The sequence below is a fragment of the Bidens hawaiensis genome, unplaced genomic scaffold, assembly GCF_021521415.1.
Source record: "Bidens hawaiensis isolate Kalapana, Puna unplaced genomic scaffold, B.hawaiensis_p1.1 tig00010577_1, whole genome shotgun sequence".
NCBI lineage: Eukaryota > Viridiplantae > Streptophyta > Magnoliopsida > Asterales > Asteraceae > Bidens > Bidens hawaiensis.
The window spans coordinates 139152-165013 of NW_027491810.1; positions in this window are offsets into that span (position 1 = coordinate 139152).

The window sequence follows — 25862 nt, forward strand, 5'->3', positions numbered from 1 at the left end:
AATTAAAGTTGAATTAAAATTGCTTAGTGGTTATTATTTTCTACAAAAATTTTTTTAGGAATTTTGCAAAAAATTTAAGTTTGGACAATCAAAGTTCACAAAATTCCCTCCCCACACTTGAATTGTGCAACGCCGTCGTTGCATAACAAAAAACTATAAAAGTGAAATGCATAAGAGAGAGAACAGAAAACTCCCCTGATCCAGAAAACTGCCAGAAGTGCCTCCAAAGACCTGACAACGCGTGAAAGCATCCAAAACCAAAGAAATCATAACATGCCACTGACATACTAACAAACACATTATAAACCCATCATATATAATAAAAGCATCCAACAAACATAATCCCAAAACCAACACAATCCTAACCATCAAAATATAGTTTGCAACAAAACAAAATACTAAAAGAAACACACAAATGGGTTGCACCAACGAGGGAAAACGGTGCAACCCTACATACTACCATAGCCAAACACACATGAAAATCCTAAACATGCTACATTTTCCAACAGTCGATAGCTAGACTCAACCCCTCAATTTAATTATCCTTGGGACAGAAAATGTAATCCTTTTATAAACGGGAGGCTCTATGATATTGAAAATTATTATACGACCCGTTTAGATAAAAAGTGTTTTAGAAAAAAAAAATCAATAAACAGGTTATGCCACCAACACTTAAATTTACCCGAACCAAACCTGATACAATTTATGTAGTGAAGAAGGCGATCATCTCGGCATTTTGTTATACTTTTGATGTGTTTATATAACCATTGACACGCCTTGAACTTTGGTTGGTCCAGCTTTCTCCATGCCATCACCAGTGGTGTTTTTGATTTGGGTGGCGATCCACCATCATGCTCATCCACGGGCAGACAGTCTTTGGTGCAAGGAAGTGAATCGAACGTCACCATAGTCATTGGTTTGTTGGTGAACCCATTCACTTGTAACTTTTCTTCTTGGTGCGGCTCTTTATGACTTCCACGGTTGGTTTTCCAAATAATAAGGCTTCCAATTCATTAAGATCACCAACCGGATCGAACTCTTCTTCATTCACTTCCATGAGTGGTATACCTAACAACTCATCCCCAAACTAGTCTTCCCACGATGGAATAATATGAACCGGAGGTGGGAATTTTGCGGTACTTTGTGGGCTTGAGAATTGCACTTTGTCCATTATGGTCCCCGGTTCTTGAGTTTGCTCCAATACAACAATGGATAAGGGTTTTGGTGCTTTAATTTCATCCTCATCATCCCAATATATGTTGTGATTCGTGTAGCAAGGCAAGCTCTCCCGTCGATAGTTAGCACAAAGTTCATTGATCACAATATTTTAGGCCTCTATTCTACGGAGTTGTTCCTCAGATTCACGAGTATCGAGCATCGGCAGTGGTATCCCAACATCTTGTATCCCCTTGTCGAGCATCACGTCCCAACATTTCATTCTTTGTTCCCAATACTCTAGAAATCTCGGGCTAAGCTCGAGTTGGAAGGTGGTGTGTTGGGACCTTTAAATGGTTGTGAATAAGGGTAAGGTTCTTCATTTAAATATGTAGGGCACCCACTTGAATAATAACAATCATGTGTGTGATTGGGTTCTCCACATATCTCGCACCAAACCTCCATGTGATAATTCTCGTTATCATAATGGTATCCTTCACAATAATCTTCATAGTAGTGCTGCTCCATAGGAATTACTACAAGAAACACTCAAACAAAAGAAACACGGGCACCACATATACATGAAATGAAAATGAACTAAATAATGAATAAACCAAAAAAAATATATAAAAAGTAACACACATACACAAAGTGGCTACAAAAAAAAAAATAATAACAATAATAACTAAACAAGTAAAAGACACTAAAAAATTGAATTAAAAATAAATAAAAATAAGATGAATAAAAATGAAATAAATTAAAATCAAACAGATCAAAAATATAAACAAGGCTAAATCAAAAACTCGGATCGTCCTCGAAAAATCACCGTAACCCGGGCAATGGCGCCAAAAACTTGACGTGTGTGAATATATATATATAAATTTGGATAAAATTTCCACACAAATCGGGTTTTAAAAATAGGTTTTCACCTACAACTAAACCGCACACGAAAGGCAAGTGTACCTATCGTTTGTAATAAAGTGTCGGCAAGAATCGAGTGTCAATCCATGGATACGGTAATTTTCTAGTACTAAATCTTTGTAAATGACTAACCGAACAAAGAAATCTTAATTTGAGTTTTTAACTAACTAAACTAGCATACAATGAAAACAAAGCAAGTAAAAATACAAGAAACAATCAATCCAACAAAACAACCTAGACACGCATCCACTCTACTAATGTGATAAAATAACAATGATATGGTAAACATCATGAATCTAAACATAAATACTAGATTACAATCAAGCAACCTAATACTAACAAATAATCATCATGATGGGCTTCCAATCAAGAACTAAACATAGACTAACTTGTTTTTTAAAACAACAAAGTCTCATAATCAATGGAAAGCTAGCATGAACAACATTCTAACCACATAAGATTACACTAAATTAGCTAAACTCATGAATTAAACATCAACTTATGAAACTTTAACTAGCAAGTCATCACCAAGTCAAGAATCATAACAACATTCATCCATTTTCCAATATCAAGTGTAGGGTTTTATGCTCATCAATAGTATTATAACCAAACTAATATTTACTAGTCATTCCTAACTTAGCAATGTAAACAAAGAAAACATGAACATTCAAAGTTTACAAACAAACGTCTAGAACATAGTTTTCCAACATGAATGCCTAAACATTTGTAAGACTAACAAGGTATGCAATTCTAACAAGCATGAACACCATCAATATCAACTCATAACTTTAACATTTCCTTGAAAGAAAACCAAATTACCATAACCATACATAGATAAAAATCACAATAGTAAAAGCTTCAACAATGTCTAGATAGTAAAGGTCTTTAGCCCATAAGGCTTAATATAACTACAATCAATCTAGAAATAAGCTTACAAAACATGCTCTTAAACATAGAAATGTAAACCAAAATAAAGCAAGGATTGAAGGATGGAATGATGAATCTTATGTTGGTGGAAGCCTCCAAGAATCCCCTAAAAACGCTACACTTGATTGAGAGAAAATCCCCAAGACTCCACACTCAAAATGAGGATAATGGATGTGTATATATGCTGTCTAGACGTCTGGCACGGGCATGTGCACGGGCATGAATGGTTGTGCACCTATTTGGAAAGTCAACTCCTTGCTTTATTCCGACCAAAAAGTCAGATTTCTCTGTTCGGGCACGGGCTTGCACGGGCTGGCACGGTCGTGCACTGGCTGGTTTTTCTCGGCATTGGACCTTGCACTGGCTGAATTTTTGTCCACGAAACGCCCTCTTTTTCATGTTTTCTTTGTCGGGCGGGCGCCCGGACCTCCAAATTCAGAAATAACTCTAGTAAGTACCAAAAACAATGAATTTGCATGGAGTTCGACATAAATATGAGGATAATTTGATGCAATAAGATGTACAATTTGTGTTACATCAATAACAATTGAATAAAATAAATGATTGTTCTTTTTTCTTTTCCATAGACTTTATCATTGTATTTTGTTTGAAGTTTGTTATTGATCTTGTGTTCGGCTATCAAATATTAAGTTAATAAGTTCAATTTCGATTAGATTATTTATGTTTTCATGTTATGTTTATATGATTGTATCAAAACATTGTGTGTTTGAGTGACGAATCGCAAGTTGTTAATCAAATATTCTAATAAACAACAATTATCAAACAGGTTTTCGTTAAGGCATTTCATCGAACACTTGGGTTGGGTATATTGGTTTTCATTAAGGCATTTCATCGAACACTTGGGTTGGGTATATCGCGGGTCGGGTTGGGTTTTACAAGATGCACACCCCTATGGTTCGCTTCGCACCCCATGCGAAGCGAATGAAATCTCTGTTTCGCTTCGCACCCCATGCGAAGCGAATGGAATCTCTGTTTTGCTTCACACAACCGTGCGAAGTGAATGGAATATCTGTTTCGCTTTGCATGACCATGCGAAGCGAATAAGGGTCCATGCGAATTTTCTCCATGCGAATTTCTCATACTTGAAAAAATTGAGAAAGTATGGACTACTTGTTATTGGACTATTTTGAAATATGAGGACTGTTTGACTTTAAGACATTTATGGATATTTAAAACAATATGTTATGGACTTATTGACTTATTGATAGACCTAGAATCAACTTATTAACTTATTGTGTATACCTAATCAAGAATATGGATATGTACCTATTTAAAACACTTTGTACATACTTAAACATGTGTATATAATTTATCTTTTATTTAGTTAAGTTATCAATGATGATTCTCATGATCTTAATGTTTTGATTTTAGTTGCATAATCTGTTCTGTCCTCTCGAGGAGCCGAAAGACAGAAAAGAAAAGGTGTTCACTTCAATGATCAGGGGCTAAGGCAGTCACCCCTGGAGTATGCTATTTCTGCTAACCCTACCATTTACACAAAATGGGTTACAGAATTTTGGGCAAATGCAACACAAGCAGATGACTCTCTATCAATCAACACCAAGGTGGTTGGAAAGGCATTGAAGATCGAGGAGGGAGACATTAGGCAATCCTTGAAGATTAAGGATGAACCTCATTATCTGTTTGAGAAAGGGGACAAGGCCAAGCTCAGTGGATTTGTAACAGATATGGGTTATGACACGGAATGGAAGAGTTTGGAGAAGAAGCACCTCCCACCTTATTGGAGGTTTCTGTTCCATGTGGTGATTCACAGCCTGTTGGATTTACGAGGCGGATTTGACAGTATGAGAGCAGACTAGGTACGCATCATGTACGCGTTAACATACCGGGAAGAGTTCAATTATTCCCGAATGTTATTCTTGTGCATGCTGACGAGCGCGACTACAGAGGCAACGTGGCTAATGTATCCACATTTTGTTCAGCTGTTGTTGGATGACTTACTCCCCAATGTACCCAAGCCACCGCACAAGCCTGCAAAGGAGAAGAAGGGCAAGAAGATACCGCCAGAGCTTTACCATGTGAATATGATCAGGCAAACTGTGACATCCGTGGCAAAACCGAGTACACCTTAGTACTTACAAACTCGAATAAGCGTTTAACCGCTTATTGCGTAACGAACAAACGAATAACCAAACGGGTTTGGTTATGGTCCGGATATCCCGGGGTGCCATCTATAAGTGATATACGATCTATGCAAGCTAAAATATTAGTAATATGGCCTTAGTTCGATAGCAAACAAGTTAAACGAAAAAATGCTCGTTTAACTACCCGCTATAGATTTAAATGCGAAAGATAGTTACAAACCAAGCATTGTATCATCCGTTAAGCCGAAAAATACTTACCAAACACTTATTTGAAATTTTTTAAGCGATCCGTGAAAATATTTTTGATTTTTACAAACATATAGTATGTTTTTATAATTTTACACAAAACTAGCCGAAAAACACTCGTTTTCGCGCTGTTTAACGCACCCGATAAGTTTTTCGCGCCAAAAACCGAACCCGAACTAAATTTGGACCGGGCTTTTCGTATTTGGGCTTGAGAAATCAGAAACTTTTGCCAAAATGTGCCCAAAAAGGGGCCCATGGACTCCGGCCGCAGCCGCAGCCGCCACCCCACCCCCTTTCATTTTCTTTTCACATATAAACTAGATTCAAGCCATTTTCAACCTCATTTCTTGAAAATTCTGGACACAACTTTTGCTCCAGCCAGAAAACCTTCAAACCCTAAGGTAAGGAGCTTAAATAAGTAGCTTTTATACTTGTTTAAACTTGTTTAATACCATAAAAACATGTCTTGATTACTAAAAATCATTCCTAACCGTGTAAAAATCCTAAAAATGGTCCATAAACATGTTTTGATCATACACATGGTAAGGAATCTGTTTTGATAGTTTTTTTTGGCAATAAACACGGATTAAAGGGTTGAAACGGCATTTTTACGGTTCAAAAGTTCGTTTTTGTGCACTAGCCGAAACCCTAAGTTAAGGGTTGTTATGTTGATGAAATATTTCTTGGTTTGTGATATAGGACTTGTACCTAGCTTTCTTAGAAGCACAAGAACCTGAAAACTTGATTAAAAGGTCGGAAACGAGCCAAACCCGCTAAGGTAATGCCGAAACACTCGCTTACGGGCTATTTAGGTTAAGGTTGTGATGTGCATATTGTTAGAACTTGAAATTTGTCAGGGACATCAAGGACCATGTCAATGAGTCCCTGTTCAAATTTGGTAATTTTTCAACCATCCGAGAATATTTGGCGAATTTATTACCGAATTGGGACGTTTATTTGGGAAAAATAGCTAAAATACTTCAAAAATTATGAAATTTTTCTGAGAAATCATATTTGATATATTTTGAACACATATGAATTTTGGGATCATTTGGAGAAGTTTATGGGTGTTTTGTTTATTCGCATTCGTGTGAATTTTTACAGCCGAATTTGGGTCGAAAAAAATATCGCACAAGCTTTTTACATTCTGGAAATGATATAGGTTGTTTTGGGACATGATTTAAGCATTCATGAATTTTTGTGGAATTTTTGGAAATTGTTTGGGGTAAACGGACGATTTTCAGGCGAAATATAGCTGACAAAATGAATTTTTATAAATTATTAAATCAGTAAATAATTCCAGAAATATTTTTATAAAAATCTACATATTTTAATTGATAAGTGGCTAAATTTTCATAATTTAATGATTAACGGTTAATTAATTATGCTAATTTAAAGATTAAAACAAATTCAGTTTTTATAAAAACCGGCAAGTTCGCGACTAACGAACCTGCGGGAATATCAAAACACCAAGAGTGATCAAAAATCATATTTTCGGATTAATTAAGTAAAAACGAACTTTTCTATGAGAAACCTGGACAATCCGGGTGGATTGTGCGTGTTTCTTCTCAAATCAAACTGAATAAACGGAAACGGGCCCCGTGGCTAATCCGGGACCCCAGTATGTGATCCTTCTTTATAACTTAATCATTTTATTAACCAAAACATTTGCCCAAGCTTATTCCTATAACTGTTTTCTGAACGCGTAAACAAACAACTTGGCCCAGCTGGGAAAACGGGAATCTGAGCCATGTTCGGTTTTAAGTATTAGACATTGAACAACATCACAACCTAAGCCTATTGCCACTTTCTGGGCGTTCCAGCTATACCCAGATTAGTTATACAACCCAGTTTAGTAGTGAGATTATAATAATATTAAAATATTAATATTATTATAATATGGACTGTAGGGACTAAGTGATAGCAAGGGAAACGAACCCCGTGCTGATCTCGCACTGAGTGCCTACAAAATCGTGAGTTTCAAGACCCCACTCTTTAAACTATTTTACGAACTTTTGGGGTGGAAAGCATGTTTATACACGTTATCTATCTGAAAACGGATCAGGATATAAAATATCTGAACATTTATATATGAAAAGTCCCTACAAACATAATGATTGACTAGGTGCTGATGAAAGATGATTATTATCGTTGATTGATATATTGAGTGGAGATAATACGAATTGCAAAACATAATGAAATTACACATGACAGCATGTTTATACAAACACATTATGTAATGTTAAACATAACTAATTTGGGAGACAACGTGGTCTGTAATGGCCATGGGGATAACGTGGTCTGTGATGATTATGGGGCTATTGTGGGCGGAAGGGGGGCCACAATAGTAACAAACTAAAGTTGAGTATGGTCTATGAGCCAAGTTCTGCTGCAACTTACTAAACTAAAGTTGAGTATGGCCTATGAGCCAAGTTCTGCTGCAACTTATAAACTAAAGTTGAGTATGGCCTATGAGCCAAGTTCTGCTGCAACTTACTAAACTAAAGTTGAGTATGGCTTATGAGCCAAGTTCTGCTGCAACTTATAAACTAAAGTTGAGTATGGCCTATGAGCCAAGTTCTGCTGCAACTTACTAAACTAAAGTTGAGTATGGCCTATGAGCCAAGTTCTGCTGCAACATATTAAACTAAAGTTGAGTATGGCCTATGAGCCAAGTTCTGCTGCAACTTATTAAATGAACTAACTTGATTATGACCTGAATGTTAAGAAAATAATGTGATTATGCGTATTGTGGGCGGATTGGGAGCCACAGTATTTGGTGATACGTGATAAATACTATATGTGTATATGTGTCTATATACATGCTATGTGATTAGCCGTAGGAAATACTATGTGTAGAATATACTAATTATTTGTGTGTACACTATATAATGTTTGAGTTTACGTGGAATCATTGTGGGTGGAAGGGGGACCACAGTGGTTGATGTTAACGCGGAACCGTTGTGGGCGGAAGGGTGGCCATAGTGGTTGAGTTTATGTGGAATTGTTGTGGGAGGAAGGGGGTCCACAGTGGTTGGTTAAACACGGAAATTGAAAACAGGTAGTACGAACAAACAATCACGATTTTACCGAAATTTCGAATTTATATTATAAACGTACATGTGTGCATATGCACACACAAGGATATGGCTATACATATTTATACAAACGTAAATACATATTTTTACATACGCGTGTACATACAAACTATGACTGCGTGGTACGCATAACTGATTTCGTTAAACTTATGAAACTCACCAACTATTCGTAGTTTACCTGTTTTAACATGCTTTTCAGGTAATCAAGTATGAGAAGTAATTTCCTGTGCATTACGTGCATGATTGGTGATTGATGTAATGGGCATTTGAGTTAGAAGTAAAGTAATTGAAGAACCGGTTTGATTGTATCACCTGGTTTGTAAAAGATGTTAGAACGACATAATATATTGTAAATTAGTTAGTAATGTTTCTTTATGAACAATGTATTTGATACCAGTTGTATCTGTTGCATTTCCGTTTGACGCTTCCGCATTTCGCTTAACGGGGTGTGACACAAACAGTCTTTGGGCTTATGTTGAGCACGAAAGGGAAGGGTTATGTTTATCAAGGGGAGAGACCGGAAACGAAGTTTGGATTGTTTACGGAGACAGAGGCTGCTATGGAAGAGTCGGATGAGGAAAATGGAGAGATAGTGGGATCTGAGGCAGAGGCAGAGGCCGAAGAGGTTAGTTCATCTGAGGAGGAGCCTGAAGAAAGAACAAAGGCAAAACACGACTTGAAACAGAAGGTTGCCGACAAGCCTTCTGTTTGTGGTACTTCCAGTAAAGTTGGGGAAGCCAAGGAAGAAAAAGAAGATCAACAACCCTTAATGCGGTTGAAGAGGGTTGGAGACTCCAAGAAGTCTTCAAAACTCATTGTCAAGCTTTCCAGTAAAGGTAAACCTTCTTCTACACCTGACCCACACATTGCATCACCCAAAACCCTAGCTAAGACCCTAGAAGACCTAAACGTAGCCAAGATTAAGATTCCTGTTTACAAGAAACCTAAAACCAGAATCAAAGCTAAAGCCAAACCAACCAAAACCATGTTACATGACTCACCGAATGAATCTCCTGAACCCTCACCGCAAGACCAACCAATTTCCACCTTCTTAGGACAACTACCACCCTCCCCACCTCAACAACAACCTCAAATCACTACACCACCCGAATAACCAAAGCCAACCAAACCCTTACCAACCTCATCATTCACTTCATCCATCTTTAGTTCACCAATAAAATCCACAAGCTTATGGACCCAAACATTTATCTCCTCACCACCAACACAACCCACATTATCCACCACTCAACCTGAAGCCACCTCACCTCAATTCTCAACACCTCCCACCTTTACAACTTCACCATTACCTACCCAATCCATCACCCTAGCACTCCAATCAACCTTATCGTCCATCCTATTCGACACTACACCATCCACAATCCTCTCACCCAAACCCATAGCCAAAGAAAAGTCCTTGACACCTCCAGTTTACGCTGATCCTATCCTCGATAGGATCATCGCCCTGGAGGAATCGAACGCCAAAAGGGCTGAATGAGAGCGTGTGTTGCTTGAATACATTAAGACTCAGAAAAAGAAGGAGCCTGAGGAATCCAAAGAGAAAGGTAAGTTGGTGACACGTGTTGAGATCCTAGCAACTGGAATTACACTATGCCTTGATTGATAATCAAAGGTCCTGGATCAACCAATTGCAGACACGTATCTCTCATCAACAGGAACTCCTCAACAATGAAGCGCTGGGAAATGCTTCTCAGAGAGCTGAGTGTTCAAAAGTAGCTGATCGGGTAGAGACACTGGAGAGAAACCTACCAGCAGCTCATATTCTGGAAGAAAGGCTGTTCAAGAAAATTGATGATGCCACAACAAAGTGGGATATTGAGAAGGAGGCTACCAACTCCTGGGTTTCTATGCTTGAAGGACAGTTATCATCGTCCATCTCTCTCGGCACACTCATTGCTGAAAACACACAGTTCAGAACCGAGATTGAGGCCATTCAAGCAAAGATTGCTTCTCAGGAGCGTCTAAACGAGCTCCAGTCAAAGGTAAATAAGGAAATGAAAGAAAATTACAAGGCGGCCTCTGAGCTTATTGAAATGCGTGACGATGATTTTGACGCGCTAGAGGCTCGTCTTGATTCTGTGTTTGGAAGTTGGAAAAGAACTGGGCAAACACCAAGGATAGGTGGACCACAACTTACCGCAGGTCCAAGCGTGGCCTTACGAGCTGAACAGGCTGTTGGATCTGAGGGTGAGGCGACTGTGGGTCGGATTGCACCACAGGTCGGCCAAGAAGTAAGTGCTGTTGGTACCAGCTTGGGGCTTGCACATGTCAAACGTCCTCAACCTCAAGCTGGTGATGTTCATGGTGGTGATCAAGAGGAAAAGGAAGATGATGAAAGTGATGATGAGAGCGATGATGAGGATGACGAAGACGATGAAGATGTGAATGACAACGTCCATGATAGTTTCAATGATGATGATGGTGACAAATGATGGAGGAGATGGTGGAAATGGTGGAGCTGGTGCAATAGGTGGAGGTGGAGGTCACACTCAATTACCGCCACATGATCAAGAACCTCATGATGATCCCGCCGCACACATGGCTGCCGATAAAGTGAGATAGGACGACGCGAGCATCCAAAATATATATAACGAGTTGTTTGATGATGCAGGTACAGTTGTAGGAGTGATAGATGCCTTCATCGAGGCTGGAGAAACACTAGAACCGGTGATATCCACTCAAGCGAAGGAGGTTGAAGATGATGATTATATCAACTACTCGCCAAATCCAGACACGCCTCCTGTACAAGTTCAAGAGTTATCAGCTCCTGAAGTTGATCCAGTGATTGATCCAATTCCAGACTCATCACAAGCACCCATGAAGAAAAAGAGAAAGACTCACATTGTGACGAGTCGTGCCAATACTTGCTCCCTCAATTATACTTATCATGATTCCTCTCTGATTGCATATGCCAGATATAACAGAGAAAATGGTTGCTGGGTTATTCGTTGAGTAAATGGAAACCTCATCTACCTCACCCACCATGTTCTGCATTCTCTGGCAGAGCTCGACATAAATTACCTCAGAAAGGCATTAGGAAGTGGAGACTATGATGAGAACTTGGATGGTTGGGTGACACGTCATCTAAAGCATCAAGCAAAGGTGGATTACAAGGATTTTGAAGTCAATAAGGGTCGGAAGTTTAAGAACCCAAGAGAGATCGACCTCGCTAGAGATGAGCATTTGGTACTTGGTGCCAGTACCGAAAGTACCGAACCGATTACATTCAGTACCAGTACCAAGTATTTTCAAATTTCAGTATCGGTACTGGTTTTTTTCGGGAGTACAGATTGAGTACCGAATGTTTGACAAGATATTAATTAGCATATATCATAGCAGCCAAGCAGGTATGCATCCAGCATGTGCAGGTATGTGTTAACTTTTTTTTTCTAGTCAACTACTTGCCACCGACTGATCCCAAAAGCAAAAACCGCAAAAACCGTTAGGGGAGTCATCGACTCGGTTGCCAAAATACCGAACTCTGCTAGCTTTCATCGAGTCAGGCTTAAAAGCGTGCTCTTTTAAGGCAACGGGTTAAGGCGCGACTCGCTATCTTTGTTTATTTTAGAAATTGATATAGAAATTTCTGGTCAACTGCTTGCCATTTTTACATATCAAGAAGCATGTATGCATGTGCCACTATGTCAAATGGGCCAAAGTTTGAATATGTTATTTTTAATAGGGAACCAAGTTTAGTTGGGTCCCAAAATGGTACCCAAAAACGAACTCGATACCGGGCTTATATAAATCACCATATTTGTTTTCTCAAATTCGGAACCCACCGGTACTACCGAAAAACCGGTACCGAACTAGTATTTTCAGTACCGGTACCGGTACCAAAAACTTTTGAAAAACCGGTACGGAACTGGATCGGTACCGGTACCATCCCACGCTCATCCCTAGACATCGCTACCGGAAAGCCAAGAGTGATGTGGAGATATGGGGCTCCAAAAGACAGTCTCATCATCTATCATGGTGAACCATTCACTCCAAACCTTTTCAGAGAATTTATTAGTTGGGACCTCGACAACACAACAGGTGAAGCCGTCATCCATTGCAAGAACATGCACGATCTTCGTGTATTTGACGAGCACGAGCTAATGTGACTTAGCAAAGAAGATTTCTTAAAGCTCTACAACTCACCCATGCCCACGGTTGAAGACATTGGCCATCAAAACACTGACCGGATAGTTGATGCGTTCAACAAGTTCGTCAAGAGACTTGTTGAGATTCCACTATTTGAGGAAGGCATTCTAGACTACGACACGGACGGCTTCCAATACTAAAGACTAGAGGGAGATTGTTGGACCCTGTTTTGTTTATGTTAAGTCTTTTGTATTGGATTATTTGTATTGGCTTTGTATGTGTTGTTTTTGTATGCTATTGGGCCTAAGGCCATGTAAAGAAGCCCAATGGGCATAATGAAATAAAATATCATTCTCATGCATGCTTCCTATAAATAGGGAAGCATGTAATGAGAACATAAGCTTTTGTCAAAATCCTATCTACAACTCTCTCTCTCTCTTGTTCTCTTTCTCTCTACAAAAGCCGAAAATAACAAACCAAGATCCGAGACCAAAGTGCCTTAGTGTGATACTCTGCTAGCACTAAGTTTGGTTGATCCAAGACACGTTGTTAGATCCGAACCCGTTGGGACCTACAAAACTACGTATAATAAATAGCGGATCATGCTAATAACCAACAATTATAAAATTTTCACATACATTAATGTTTAGCTTAATGAAAGAAATAAAATAGTAAAAATTATATATGACACTATGGCAATTGATTAAGCATAAAAACATGAAACCACTAAATATCACTTACACAGTTACACGGTACAAAATAATTTTTTTATATTAAATTACATTTAATAAATAGCGGATCATGTTAATAATCTATAATTATAAAATTTTCACATACATTAATGTCTAGTTTAATGAAAGAAATAAAATAATAAAAATTATATATGACACTATAACCATTAATTAAGTATAAAAAAATGAAACCGCTAAATGCATTAATGTCTAGCTTAATAAGGGATGCATCACAAAAGACATATGCACCCTTTTTAATTAAAAATATATCATAAACATGTATTTGTATTTACGAATTTGCCATTTCTTTTGTTGACCGTTGATTAAACATAATCAATGGTTCAGATTCTCTTCTCGCCCTTCTCGCTATAATATCACTTCTCGCAAGATCCATTATATATATATATATATATATATATATCATAAAAATCTAATGAGGTACTTAACATGTACTTAACAGGTAAACATGTATTTTACCTGTTTAGATATGAAAATTAAAAGGTAAATTCATGTATACTTGTTTAGTACACGAAACCTGTTAAAACCTTACTTGTTAAAGTCATGTAGATACGTGTCATGCATTCGTGTCTCGTTTACAAATTGTCAGCCTTAATAAGGACTAGTGCAAATATCTATAAGTGTTTTTTTCTTTTTTTTTTGTCACAAAACTATTAATTAATTAATTATTTTCACCTAATTTATTTATATCCATGTACTTCTACTTACAGCATTCAAATCATATCCATTATTTTTTGTGAGAGAGGTTTTTATAATGTAAAGAGTGGTTTATGGTGTTGCAAGTAGACGAGAGAGAAAATACAATGATTTTTCTGTATATTTGAAAAACTATTGTTCATTTCCTATAATTTTTTAATATTTCTTGAAAATGGTTGTGTGTGAAGGAAAGGGAAAAAGTAGTGATAAAGGTATAGGAAAATACTATTTAATTGAATGAGAGAGGAAAAAATTAGTGATTTTTAGTGTAATTTTGAATTTAAAGATAAGAAAAGGGACGGGAATGCTGCTAAAAGAGATTTTTTTTATCACCTTCTTCATTTGATATGTTCATTTTTAACAAACATATCATTTAATTACCCACTAAATGAGTGCCTGCGCGATGTAGCCTTAACACAGACCGTTGATTTTGGTTCGATTTCAATTTTTAACGGTTCTATTTTGGTTTACGATGATCAAAAACTGCTACTAACTGTTTATTTAAAAACCATCAAAACCGGATCGCAAACACCGTTACGCAAATATTAATTTTTTAACTAAAAAACTAAGACGATATCATACTCAAATTAAAGAGAATAAAATTCTCGTGTGGAAGTTGGGTTAAGTGTGAAATTAAAAATATATATATATATATGGTTAAAGATAAAGTGCTAAGGCTATAGCTATTACTTAAATTTACAAAAGTTAATTAAAGTTGAGGAGGCAATATTATAACTTTGTTTTGCTTCATATTTTTTAATGGATTATGTTGCCGTCTTCAACATGATATGTAAGTTATACAATTTATTAATTAAGTTATAAGTTACTTAAAATTAAATGTCTTAATTTGTTCATGAGTTATGAGTTGTATATAGTATAGATTAATTAGTTTACGTACCAAACCTGTTATCCAAAAAACTAATAATCATATCTTACAATACTAATAAAAGAAAATATTGAAGCTTAGGTGTCAAGCCTATATTTCTTGTAATTTCTAATCTCTAATCTCATTCATTCTAGCTATCCATGGGTCATGGATCAAAATCATTTTGTTAAGCGGGTTATAACATAGTGTGAATTTTATAACATTGTGTCATTTTCATACCTGCAGTTTGACCAACTACGCAACTTTAGAACATTTTTTAAATTTCTTGTCAATCCACAACCAACGTTTCCAAAACCATGCTATTTTAGCAATTTTCGTTTACTCATTTGTTTTTTTCTTTAAGTCTATATTAAATTAATTTATAAGTATTTTGAAAATCGTAATTGAAATAAATGACCCTTTTTATTTTTATCGTTTGATAAATCACTAGTAATACACAGATTCAAAAGCTACTAACAATAATAACCTCCATTGAATCACACAAAGAAAGCGAACATTTCATCATATTATCACCAAAATTTATCACATATCATCAAATTTCGTCACATATTACTCTCACCACAAAGAAAATGAATCCAAATCAAAACCTAAACTAGTTTACCTTTTATTTTATGTATTACTTATTTATTATATTAATTATTTAATCATCTAGTTATTTATATACACTTTTGTAATTAGTAATTAAATTTAAGGAAATATGGTGATGATATGGAAAATGTAAGGCTGTTTGTATGTTTGGAGGTGAAATTGAGGGTTTTTAAGGATTTGCAATGATTTTTAAGGATGTGATGTGTCAGCCGAGCAGATAACTAAGAACACCTTAGAGCGTTCCCAGCAGACTCTTATTCATATTTCTATAATTATATTAAAAATCACTACATTTCTCTCTTTTATTCAATTAAATAATAATTTTTTTATATCTTTTTCATTACAGTTTTCCTTATTCTCTACTCACAACCAATTCAACAAATATTAAAAAATATATAGGGGCAAATAAAGTCTCTCCAAATTTACAAAAAATTACTACATTTATCTTTTTATTCTATAATTTATACTCACAATCACTCATAATCTCACCCTATAATTTACAAATTAAACTCTCTCACATCATTTTAGGAGAGTTGTTGTGAATGTTCTTAGTCCAGCCTTGTCATTGGAGATAGGATAAGCATGTTGATATTTGTTATGTAGCAGAATTTGCAACTTTTGGCGCATTATGTCAAATGTTTAGAAAAAAACAAATTAAAATGAGCAGATTATATAAACATAAACAGAAACTTGATGGCTTAATTACTAAGCTATATCCCAAACCCCTCATGTTGTTCTTGTTTAAGAATGACAGTTTGACTGAAATATATAGCAAATTACATTTAAATTTAAATTGATAATATTACCATGCATGAAAGAAACGAACACTTATTCGGTTGTTCCCACTGCCACCACCACGGCAGCCGCCAGACTGATCACGTGATTTTGGAATTCCAGAAATATCAGAACCACCGCTGTCGACAGGGCATCAACTGTAGGTTTGGATACGGTTAATAACGTCAACGGGGGCGGCAACACTAATGTTTTAACGGATGTGTGTGGCAATAGGTCGGCAATCCAGTGACAAATCAATAAAACGTAAACAAACACCTTGCGAAAAGGAGTATGCGCGGGCGATTGGGGAAGACAATAAACGATTAACATAAAGCCTTACAGTTTGTACCTTGATGAATGGTAACTTTTTTGGCAATTAATATGTTCTAATAAGTAAATAAGTTAAAAACTCTCACCTCTTATTATAACATGAAATATGCAAGTCATAGAAATGTCACCTCTTATTACAAATTTAGTTTCATAATGGAACTTTAACAAGGACCAACACAATCAACCATTACTTAAATATAAAACATCTGTTAAAATTCTATGTTTACGCATCTGCCTTCTTATCGTTCACTTCAACAGCTGTTTTGTCATTAGCATCGGTTTCAGAACACCTTACAAACCTGCCCCTTATACGAGGGCGAGTCTGCGCATATGTTTTCCTTGATGAATTTATCGTTCTCTTTCCATATTTCCTTGCTTTCTTTTTCGCAAAATAACGTAGGAGTCTATCTTGCCTGGTCGTTGGAGTGTATTCAGGTTGCTTTTGTGAATCATCTTGTGGAACTAGTTGTTGTGTCCCTAATGAGGTTATGCTTGTTGAGTCTGAATAGGTTCCAACAGTATCCGTTATTAGATTTCCTGGATAAAAAGGTGAAAAGGAGAACTGGTTTGGTCCCCAATATTCCTATGGCAAATCTGTGGTGCCACATGTTACCTCCGGTGCAATGCCACCAACCATTGGTAGGAGAGATGCCTAGTATCATGTTAGCACGGGCGTTATTTATGATATAATTAATACAATATTATTACAATAACAATCTTTCTCACGTGATCATGCATGTTATGAATGTTTATATATGGCTTGTCGCGTTTGAGATCATATATAGTCCAGATGGACTCATTAATAACTAAACGCAACAAAATGTTGTAAAGACAACGCATGTAATTAAGAAATATAGAAACAATATTATTGTCCATAACAATATTCTCTTCTAACACTAACATATAAGGTAAAAAACATCATCAAATACATTTTATTCTTAATATGAAAACAGTGAGAACTAATTTGCTGTTATTATTAGGTTTATTTTCATAGGTGTTTGCTGTTATTTTTTTTGTGTTTGCTAATTTTCGATTATGAGACGTTATAAATATTTGTTGATTTATATTTTGTTGTTATTATTAGATTTTTTTTTGTTGATTCTTTTATTGTAATTTTTAGTTTTTTTCTTTGTTATTATAAATCATTGTTTGTGTAAATTGGTATTATAGTTGGTATTGTTTCTTACATTCTCATTTTTTTATAAATTAGTATTATTTTCAACGTTCTCATGTTAAGATTAAAATGTACATTAACCTTCCCCTATAAGGTAATGCATGCAATTAAGAAATCCGGAAATATTTGTAAGCTTAAAAATTAGAATTTCTTTTGCATAATGAGGGCTAGTTTTGCAAGCATAATCACAAGGGGGGCTGGTTTTATCCATGGATTACAAGAGGGGTATTGTTTATGTAAATTGGTATTCTAGTTGGTATTGTTTCTTACATTCTCATTTTCTTATAAATTAGTATTATTTCCTACGTTCTCATGTTAAGATTAAAATGTACACAAATCTTTTCTTATAAGGTAATGCATGCAATTAAGAAATCAAGAAATATTTGTAAGCTTAAAAATTAGAATTTTTTTTTTTTTGCATAATGAGGGCTAGTTTTGCAAGCTTAATCACAACGGGGGCTGGTTTTATTCATGGATTACAAGAGGGGTCATTATCCATCTTAGTGACGGGAAGTTAATATGATTCTAGCTAGGCATGCCAGAATGTGTAGGAGTGTTTGTAACTACGAGGCACACATCACCAATCTTAGGGGCGAGGGATCACTTTTTGACATAATTATTAGATGAATTCGAAGCACTCGAAGCACACGGTTTTAAAAATGACAATGACTTTTATTTTAAATTTAAATTAGAAGCAGAGTATAGTATAGATAAAATCATAAAAGAGAATTTCTACGGTTTTATTTTATTTTTGTTATTAATATGATTACTACTTTATTACCGATACCGATCAAACAATAATTTTATTTTTGTTAATATGATTATATGTATTATAAAGGATAAGATCGGTATAGTACATGTATCTGTACTCGTATCCCGTACACCCATACCGAAAATCAATAAAAACGAGTATCGATACCCGTATCGAATTTATTGGTACGGTACGGGTACAGTACCCGCTTCTGTGCCTCTTTGTTTTTACTTTTTCAAACGATATTGGTACTGACATCAGTAAAAAATAATTAAGTTGAATCGGTCCACGTGTGATTATACGTGAGCGGTGTCAAATTTGCTAAATTGGTACACGCATGTACCAAAATGGCTAGTACCACAATAAAATGTAAAACTAATAAATCATAATAGTTAATATGATGATGAGAGGATTTATTTTAGAGATTAAATAGGGATAATGTCAATAAAATCTTGTATTTAATATGAGGATGAGAGGATTTATTTTAGAGATTCAATAGGGATAATGTCAATAAAATCTCTATATATTACAAAATGGATACAAAATACGGAGCGTACTCGTACCCGAACCTTATTGTAACCGTACCACAAGTTTAAAAAATAAACAAGTACCAATACCACACGTATCAAATAGGCTAAATTGATGTGGGTACAAGTACAGGTAATCTGAACAAAAAGCTCATCCTTAATTTATTATAACTATTTTAGGGCATAGTTTATTTTTCTCTTATAATTTTTAAATTATGAGTTTTAAACAATTTTAAGTATGCCTCTGGAACGTGCATGTTTTTATCTACGTCTCAATAATGCATTTATACATAATCAAGTTATGCGTAGTAATGACTAAATCAGTGACGGATCCAGAAATTATTCTCACAGTAGTCGGAAATTTTTTTGAGTCGTTACTCAGTTGAATATTAGTATAAAAAAATGGTTCAATTTGGCCATTCAGGTCAGATTAAATTGGTATAAATTTTTTGCCAGTACTGTTGGGTCGTTGCACTCGAGACAAATCGGGCGGGATAATATAAAGAAAATAATCAAACAAAATCTCATATAAATAAAAAAAATACATGAAACGTCTTTAAACATAACCAAAACAAAATATATTTAAAAGTTAATCTTCACAAATTTTATTTTTCTTTGAAATCTAACCGTTAAAATTATCTTGTTTGACATTCATAAGCAAGTGTTTTTCATAATACAACTATTGTTTATATATATATATACTCTAACCATTAAAAGAAATTGTTAAAAACTAATAAATCATCCAGTAAATGAAAAATTAAATAGTGGAGAAATGATATAATAAAAATGAAAAGTTCGTTTTTCAGCCTAAATTAATTAATAAAATAAATAAATAATAAACCTTTTTGTTGTAAATTAGTAATAAATTTTGATTACATGCTTTAACCCTACTCTGCATTTACTATTGGACCATACTTTTGAAAATGCCTATTTAATTAATCAATTCACCTTTAAATATTTTAATATTACTATCTTCTTCATCTCGATCTTAACCTACCTCCGCCATATCTTCCGGTCACCGAAAAATTTCAAAGTCCAAATTCAAACTTTTATTTCCATCTTATATTCTCAATAATTTCACAGAGGTCGGCATCAAAATTTCACAGGGTCAGTCGGGATTTTAACACACATATAATACTAAAAAAAGAAATTTCGAAGGGGTCCGCCGACCCCTATAGCACCATAGTAGGTCTGCCCCTGGACTAAACAGTTCGTGCATGCAAGTGACTCTGTATAGGTTTCCATATTAAAAAAACACGATATTTGTAATACATCTTAGGTTTTAATAAAATTTATTTTGGAACGCCAAGAAAAAAAATAATCAAAACGTGTTTTTTTATGAAAAAAGATTAACGAACGAAGATTATCATAGAAAAAAATTAGTAGAAAACTAAACGGGTTAAATGACAAAATTATGTAATGAATAATGGTAAAACTTGAAGAAAAATAATTTTAAACATCGCATACAAAACTAATCTGTGAGTGAATACTTTTTTATAATTTGTAATTTGTAAATTATTAACGCAGGACGGAACGAAACCTACACCAAAATAAAATTTAAATAGTTTTAATAATAATCAAAGCAATTTTTACTACTCTCTTACACATTCTAACATGCCTAAAATCTTTTAAACTACCCGTCACTAAGATTGGCAATAACCCCTCTTGTAATCCATGGATAAACCAGTCCCCCTTGTGATTAAGCTTGCAAAGCCCCGCTATGAAAAAAAAAATTCTAAAAATTGTTTTAAACAATATGGAAACCGGCCAAGGCCAAAAAAAGTATAGTGGATGTACACTTAGTACGTACATGATCATAAGAATGATCAAAATTTTAAGTAAAAGTTATTAAATTATTAACAAAGTTGTTTTAAGCAGTGTACGTGTTAGCTAGGTTTTGTACTTTATGTTAAAGAAGTTTCTGTATTTCACATGCATGGATATACAATAAAACAATATCATTAGAGTGAATCAGTGAAACAATATCATTAGAGTGAAACTTTCAGAGAATTAGCCTGCTCATGAATTAATCTCTAGAACGATAGAATCTTATGGCATTCCATGTAAAGGGAAAATCAGAGCATAACTCAGCTTCATATCATGCGATAAGCATGCATATGCCCATGACAGACGGGAAAAACTTTTCTCCTCTCAGATTGGCAAATCAAAATTATCGTATCTGGTACTGCTTATTGCATATAAGCCCATCAAAGAGAAAGAGCAAATGTTAGGTTTTTTGTAGAAATATAAAATTAATAAATCCGAAAAGATTCACGAACTAATTAACGCGTAAAGACAAGAAGAGAACCCTTAGATATGATCTCTTAGAGATGGAACTTTGGTGAACTATGAGTATTAACAATATTTTCATTAAAAAAAAAGGACTGAGAACCTTACATTTTAGGTGTTAAAACTTGAAAATATGCTGAAGATTGACCATAATTTACAATGTATAATATATACCTGAAAGCCCTGAGTTTGCGTCTGATCAATAAACTGACCTTGGTACTGAAATCCGTTGCTGGGGCCATAGCTTGGAAGATTCGAACTCCCATTCATATTATTGATCTGTTCATTATCAGGACTCGACGACAACCAAGAGTTGACTTCATTCGTAGCCATCTCATAACTTGCTTCCTGATCATAGATGGCGTTTTCATGGGCACTTCGGTAATACAAATTACTTGAATTTAGTTGTACATTAGTGGTCATGGGGTTGTTGGTACATGCACATGGTATTGTGACAGTGTACAAATTTTATTATAACTAGGGCCATAATTCCTTGAATTGTCACCCAACATTGTGCTCTAGTGTTTTAGCAAGTATATATCTCATAGCATATGGAGGTCTTTATATGGGCATGTAGTTTATGTGCAAAAGGGTGAATAATAGTAAATGAAGGGATTGTGTGTGTGGCTGAGAAACCTACTAAATAAGCTTGTGGCAACCTATGCTTCTGGTGGGGCATCAATTCAAGAAGTTCATTAATGGTTCATCATTCCCTTGTGGCATCGTAGATTCTTATATTCACTTGTTGTGGCTACTTTATATAAAAGCTTGTTGTGTGTACAGATTGCATCATATGCAATGCAAGGTCAAGATAGAATCTTAGATGACTTATCAATTACATACTTTATAATTATTATTCTTTATTATATTGCACCTTTCTATTTTAGGATGTTACACCTTCTATTTTAAGATGTTACATCTTCATATTTGGTTTTCTACATTTGGTTTCTCAGATTTACCCCATATTATATTTTTTCATTGAAATCACATGTTTGACTACGCAGAAACCGTGAATCTCCGTTAAAACAACTAGTTCTTTAGAAATTATCAGCATTATGCAAGCAATGGTTAAAGATATAATACAACTTAAGCTAAAGCTAAACAGAAGGAAAAAGATAAAGCATAATTCAAAAACAATTAAACTAGTGGCGTTTTTATGCCAAAACTCCGAGGAACACCCCTACCCCCTCTCCTGCCATTTTGGTAGGCATTGTGGTGGTGAACTTTGTGGATATAACGAGATTGGACCAGCGTTTTGGGACAGAGAGGGGGAGTAATTAATGATTGTAGGAGAGTTGTGGACATTTTATTATTACACTTGTTTTTTTTTTTGCAAAATTCTAAAATGTTGGCCGGGTAACACATGACGTAAAACGCCTGGGAGCGATGAACTTTGACTACGCATGGTCTTACGGGAGACCAACGAATGTCAGAGCTCAAGGGGTTGATGATGATGAAATTTGTACACATCTTATAATAATTTGAGTTTAGTGATTTCAATTAATGGAATGTTAATTTATGTGGTGTTTGGGACTTGGATCAAATACAAATTAAATTAACGGGCGAATCAAGTATTATAATTATATATACAACATAGTGTAATTTTAGTGTAATGTAATTACATACATAACCACATCATTAGACTACTTGTATGTAAAATTACACTATTTAATTGACACAGTTAACACGTTAATTTAATTTGTACATAAACTTTTCCCGTGATGTTTATTTCACTTAGGCACAACATTAAATGGGCATATGGAAATACTCTATGTGCTCTAAATGGATCTCACAATTTTACTCGGATCAATCCGTGTTGTTAGTTAGCAGAAATCACCAATAACACTTGGATCTCGGATCTTAGTTTTGCAAATGTAAAAGAGAGAAAATGATGAGGTTAGTAGAGAGGTTGTTTTATTTCGAAGAGAGTTATGTCTTGTGCATGTTGTTTTTGGAGAAATGGGTAAAGCGGCCCTTTTATAGGGTAGCAATTTTTTCAAAATTTACAAAATAAACGTACTGAGTACATAATATACCGACTAAAAGAAAAACAGAAAGACATACACAATCCTAATAATATAAAAATTTAGCCCTACAATCTCACTCTTGGATTGAGTATGTGGAGGCTCCTTCCTCAGGTTCTTTTTTCTTTAAACTTAGTACTTGTCTTGATCCAGGATTTTGAACCAGATTAGATTTTGGACAATTTTTTATTTTCTGTTCTTGTAGACTTGAATTTCAATCTTATTTTTTGGGAAGGATCGGCAACAGCAAATTTTAGAAACCTCAGATGCAGGAGGCTCGACATCTAATTTTCTTTTGTTAACTTTCTTGAGCCGACTGGTTTCTTTCCTTGTCTTCAGACACAATCAGTTCATTTTTAGGTTCAACCACCAACTTTCACGTTCTCGTTTTCTTTAAAGTGCTTTAGCATCTGCAACTTCAGTTTCTGCATCCAAGCAGACTTGATCTTGATCTACCTATCCATGTATACCTATACAAAACTTAGAACAAATAAAAGTCGTTCGCAGACCCTCTCGAGGGTCAAACAAGAATTTTCTCTTTCAAAACATGCCCTTAGTTTGAAGTGTTTGCAGAATAACTCTAAAGTTTTATTTTATCTTGACTTTTCATAAAATACCAATTTCAGTCCCTCAACTTGTAAGTGATTTATTAAAGTCTTGTGTTTCCAACAGACTCTGCATGAATGTCCTTGACAACAAAAAATATGATTTTGAATAAACAAGGTTTAATAAAATATGTATGTACACAATAAAAACTTAAAATCTTTTGGGCATTTTCATATATTTTAAAATAACGAAAATATATACATAATATTTTGAAGTTGAAACATAAAATAAAACAAAAGAAAACAAAAACAAAAACACAAAAAATAAAAATAAGATAGGAGTAAAGATGAAATTACTATTATATATCAATAATATCTACAAAATTTTCTAACGATTTTAATATTTTTGCGAGAAATATCACAACATGGAATCACATTGATCGATAACGTCCTACATCACACTTCTAATTTAGTATTATTATGCCAAGAATCCAAACTCGATTGTAGATATATTTTGTCCACTTTTAAACTTAACAAATATTTAGATATCAATGTGATATGTTAAGGTATGAATTAGGCACAGTAATTGTGTGGCCCCTGATGTTCGGTTTATTTGTACATATATTAGTATGTTAACTTAGTCGTTTTATTCGTTTAGTTTAGAAACTTTGGTACTTCATACGTGTTTATTGTGTTTCAGGTCACAGGTACTTAATGCACTTAATTTGGACCTGTACGAGAACGGAATGAAGACCCGGGATGTCCAGCACAAAAATCGAGGCAGTTATTTGGATTTGCTGAGTGAAGCCACCCATCGCGTAGCGCGATGGGTGTGGAAGGCAGGGCATCGTGCTACGCGATGCCCTTCATTTTATAGCGCGATGGACCACAGACGGGAAAGTTTTTTTTTTATGTTATATTACGTTTTGACGACCCTAGACGCCATTATCGAGTTTCCAGAGCAGTTTCCAAGGAGAATAGTAGAATTCCATCACTTCCAATCATCTCAAGGCCTTAGACATGCTCCATATCATCTATATCGAAGCCCTAGAGATGCCAAGATCCGGCTAGACCCTTCGAGTCATACCCGGGATGTATAGTTTGTAATCTTTCAGTTTCTTTCTCATGTACTAGAATAACTAATTGTAATTGTCTTTGTGTTAATATATGAGTATTGATGTTTAGTATGTTCGTACAATCAGTCGGTTTAGGTTTATTTCGATCAGAACGATTAGTTTGTCGATTGCTATAATAATTGCTCATAGGATTGTTTTAACCTGTTAATTGCAAGAAAGCATTCGTTTGTCCTTAGTTGACTCACACTGGCAGGGACCGTTTGATAACCAGTGCCGTGTGTTAGCGATCGTGGATCCCTAAGGTTTAACCGGTTAGTCAGTCTGTAGTTGACACAAGTAGTTTATCTGTTATGTCTATGAGTTTGCTGTTAGTTTGCTTACTTGAATTCCCGAGTGTGATTTGCTTTGTTAATTGATTAAATATTTAAGTAATTGTTCGTTTCTTATAAAACCAAACTGTTTGCTACTGTGATTAGTACTTTGTTAATTAAATCAACTCATAATGTTAGGAATCATTTTCACTGCACACTGACCACATACTCCTCGTGGTTCGACACCCTACCTACTCTAGCTTGCCTAGGTGATTAGGATACTGATTTAATAGTTTTTGAATATATGGCGACAGTCTAGCATCAAAATGGCGCCGTTTCCGGGGAGTTAGTGCGCTTAGTGTTTTTGTGTTAATTGATTTCTTTGCTTAATTTAGTTGTTAATTTTATTTCTGGTTTAGTTTACTTTATTTTCCCATTTTACGCGGGGTGTGTTAGTTGTGTAGATAACAGGTTTATGTACACCCGCAATTCAGGAATAGGTTCTTCATTGATTTACGAGCTAGAGATTGAACGTTTAGCTCCGTAGAATCAAGCTCAGATCAGA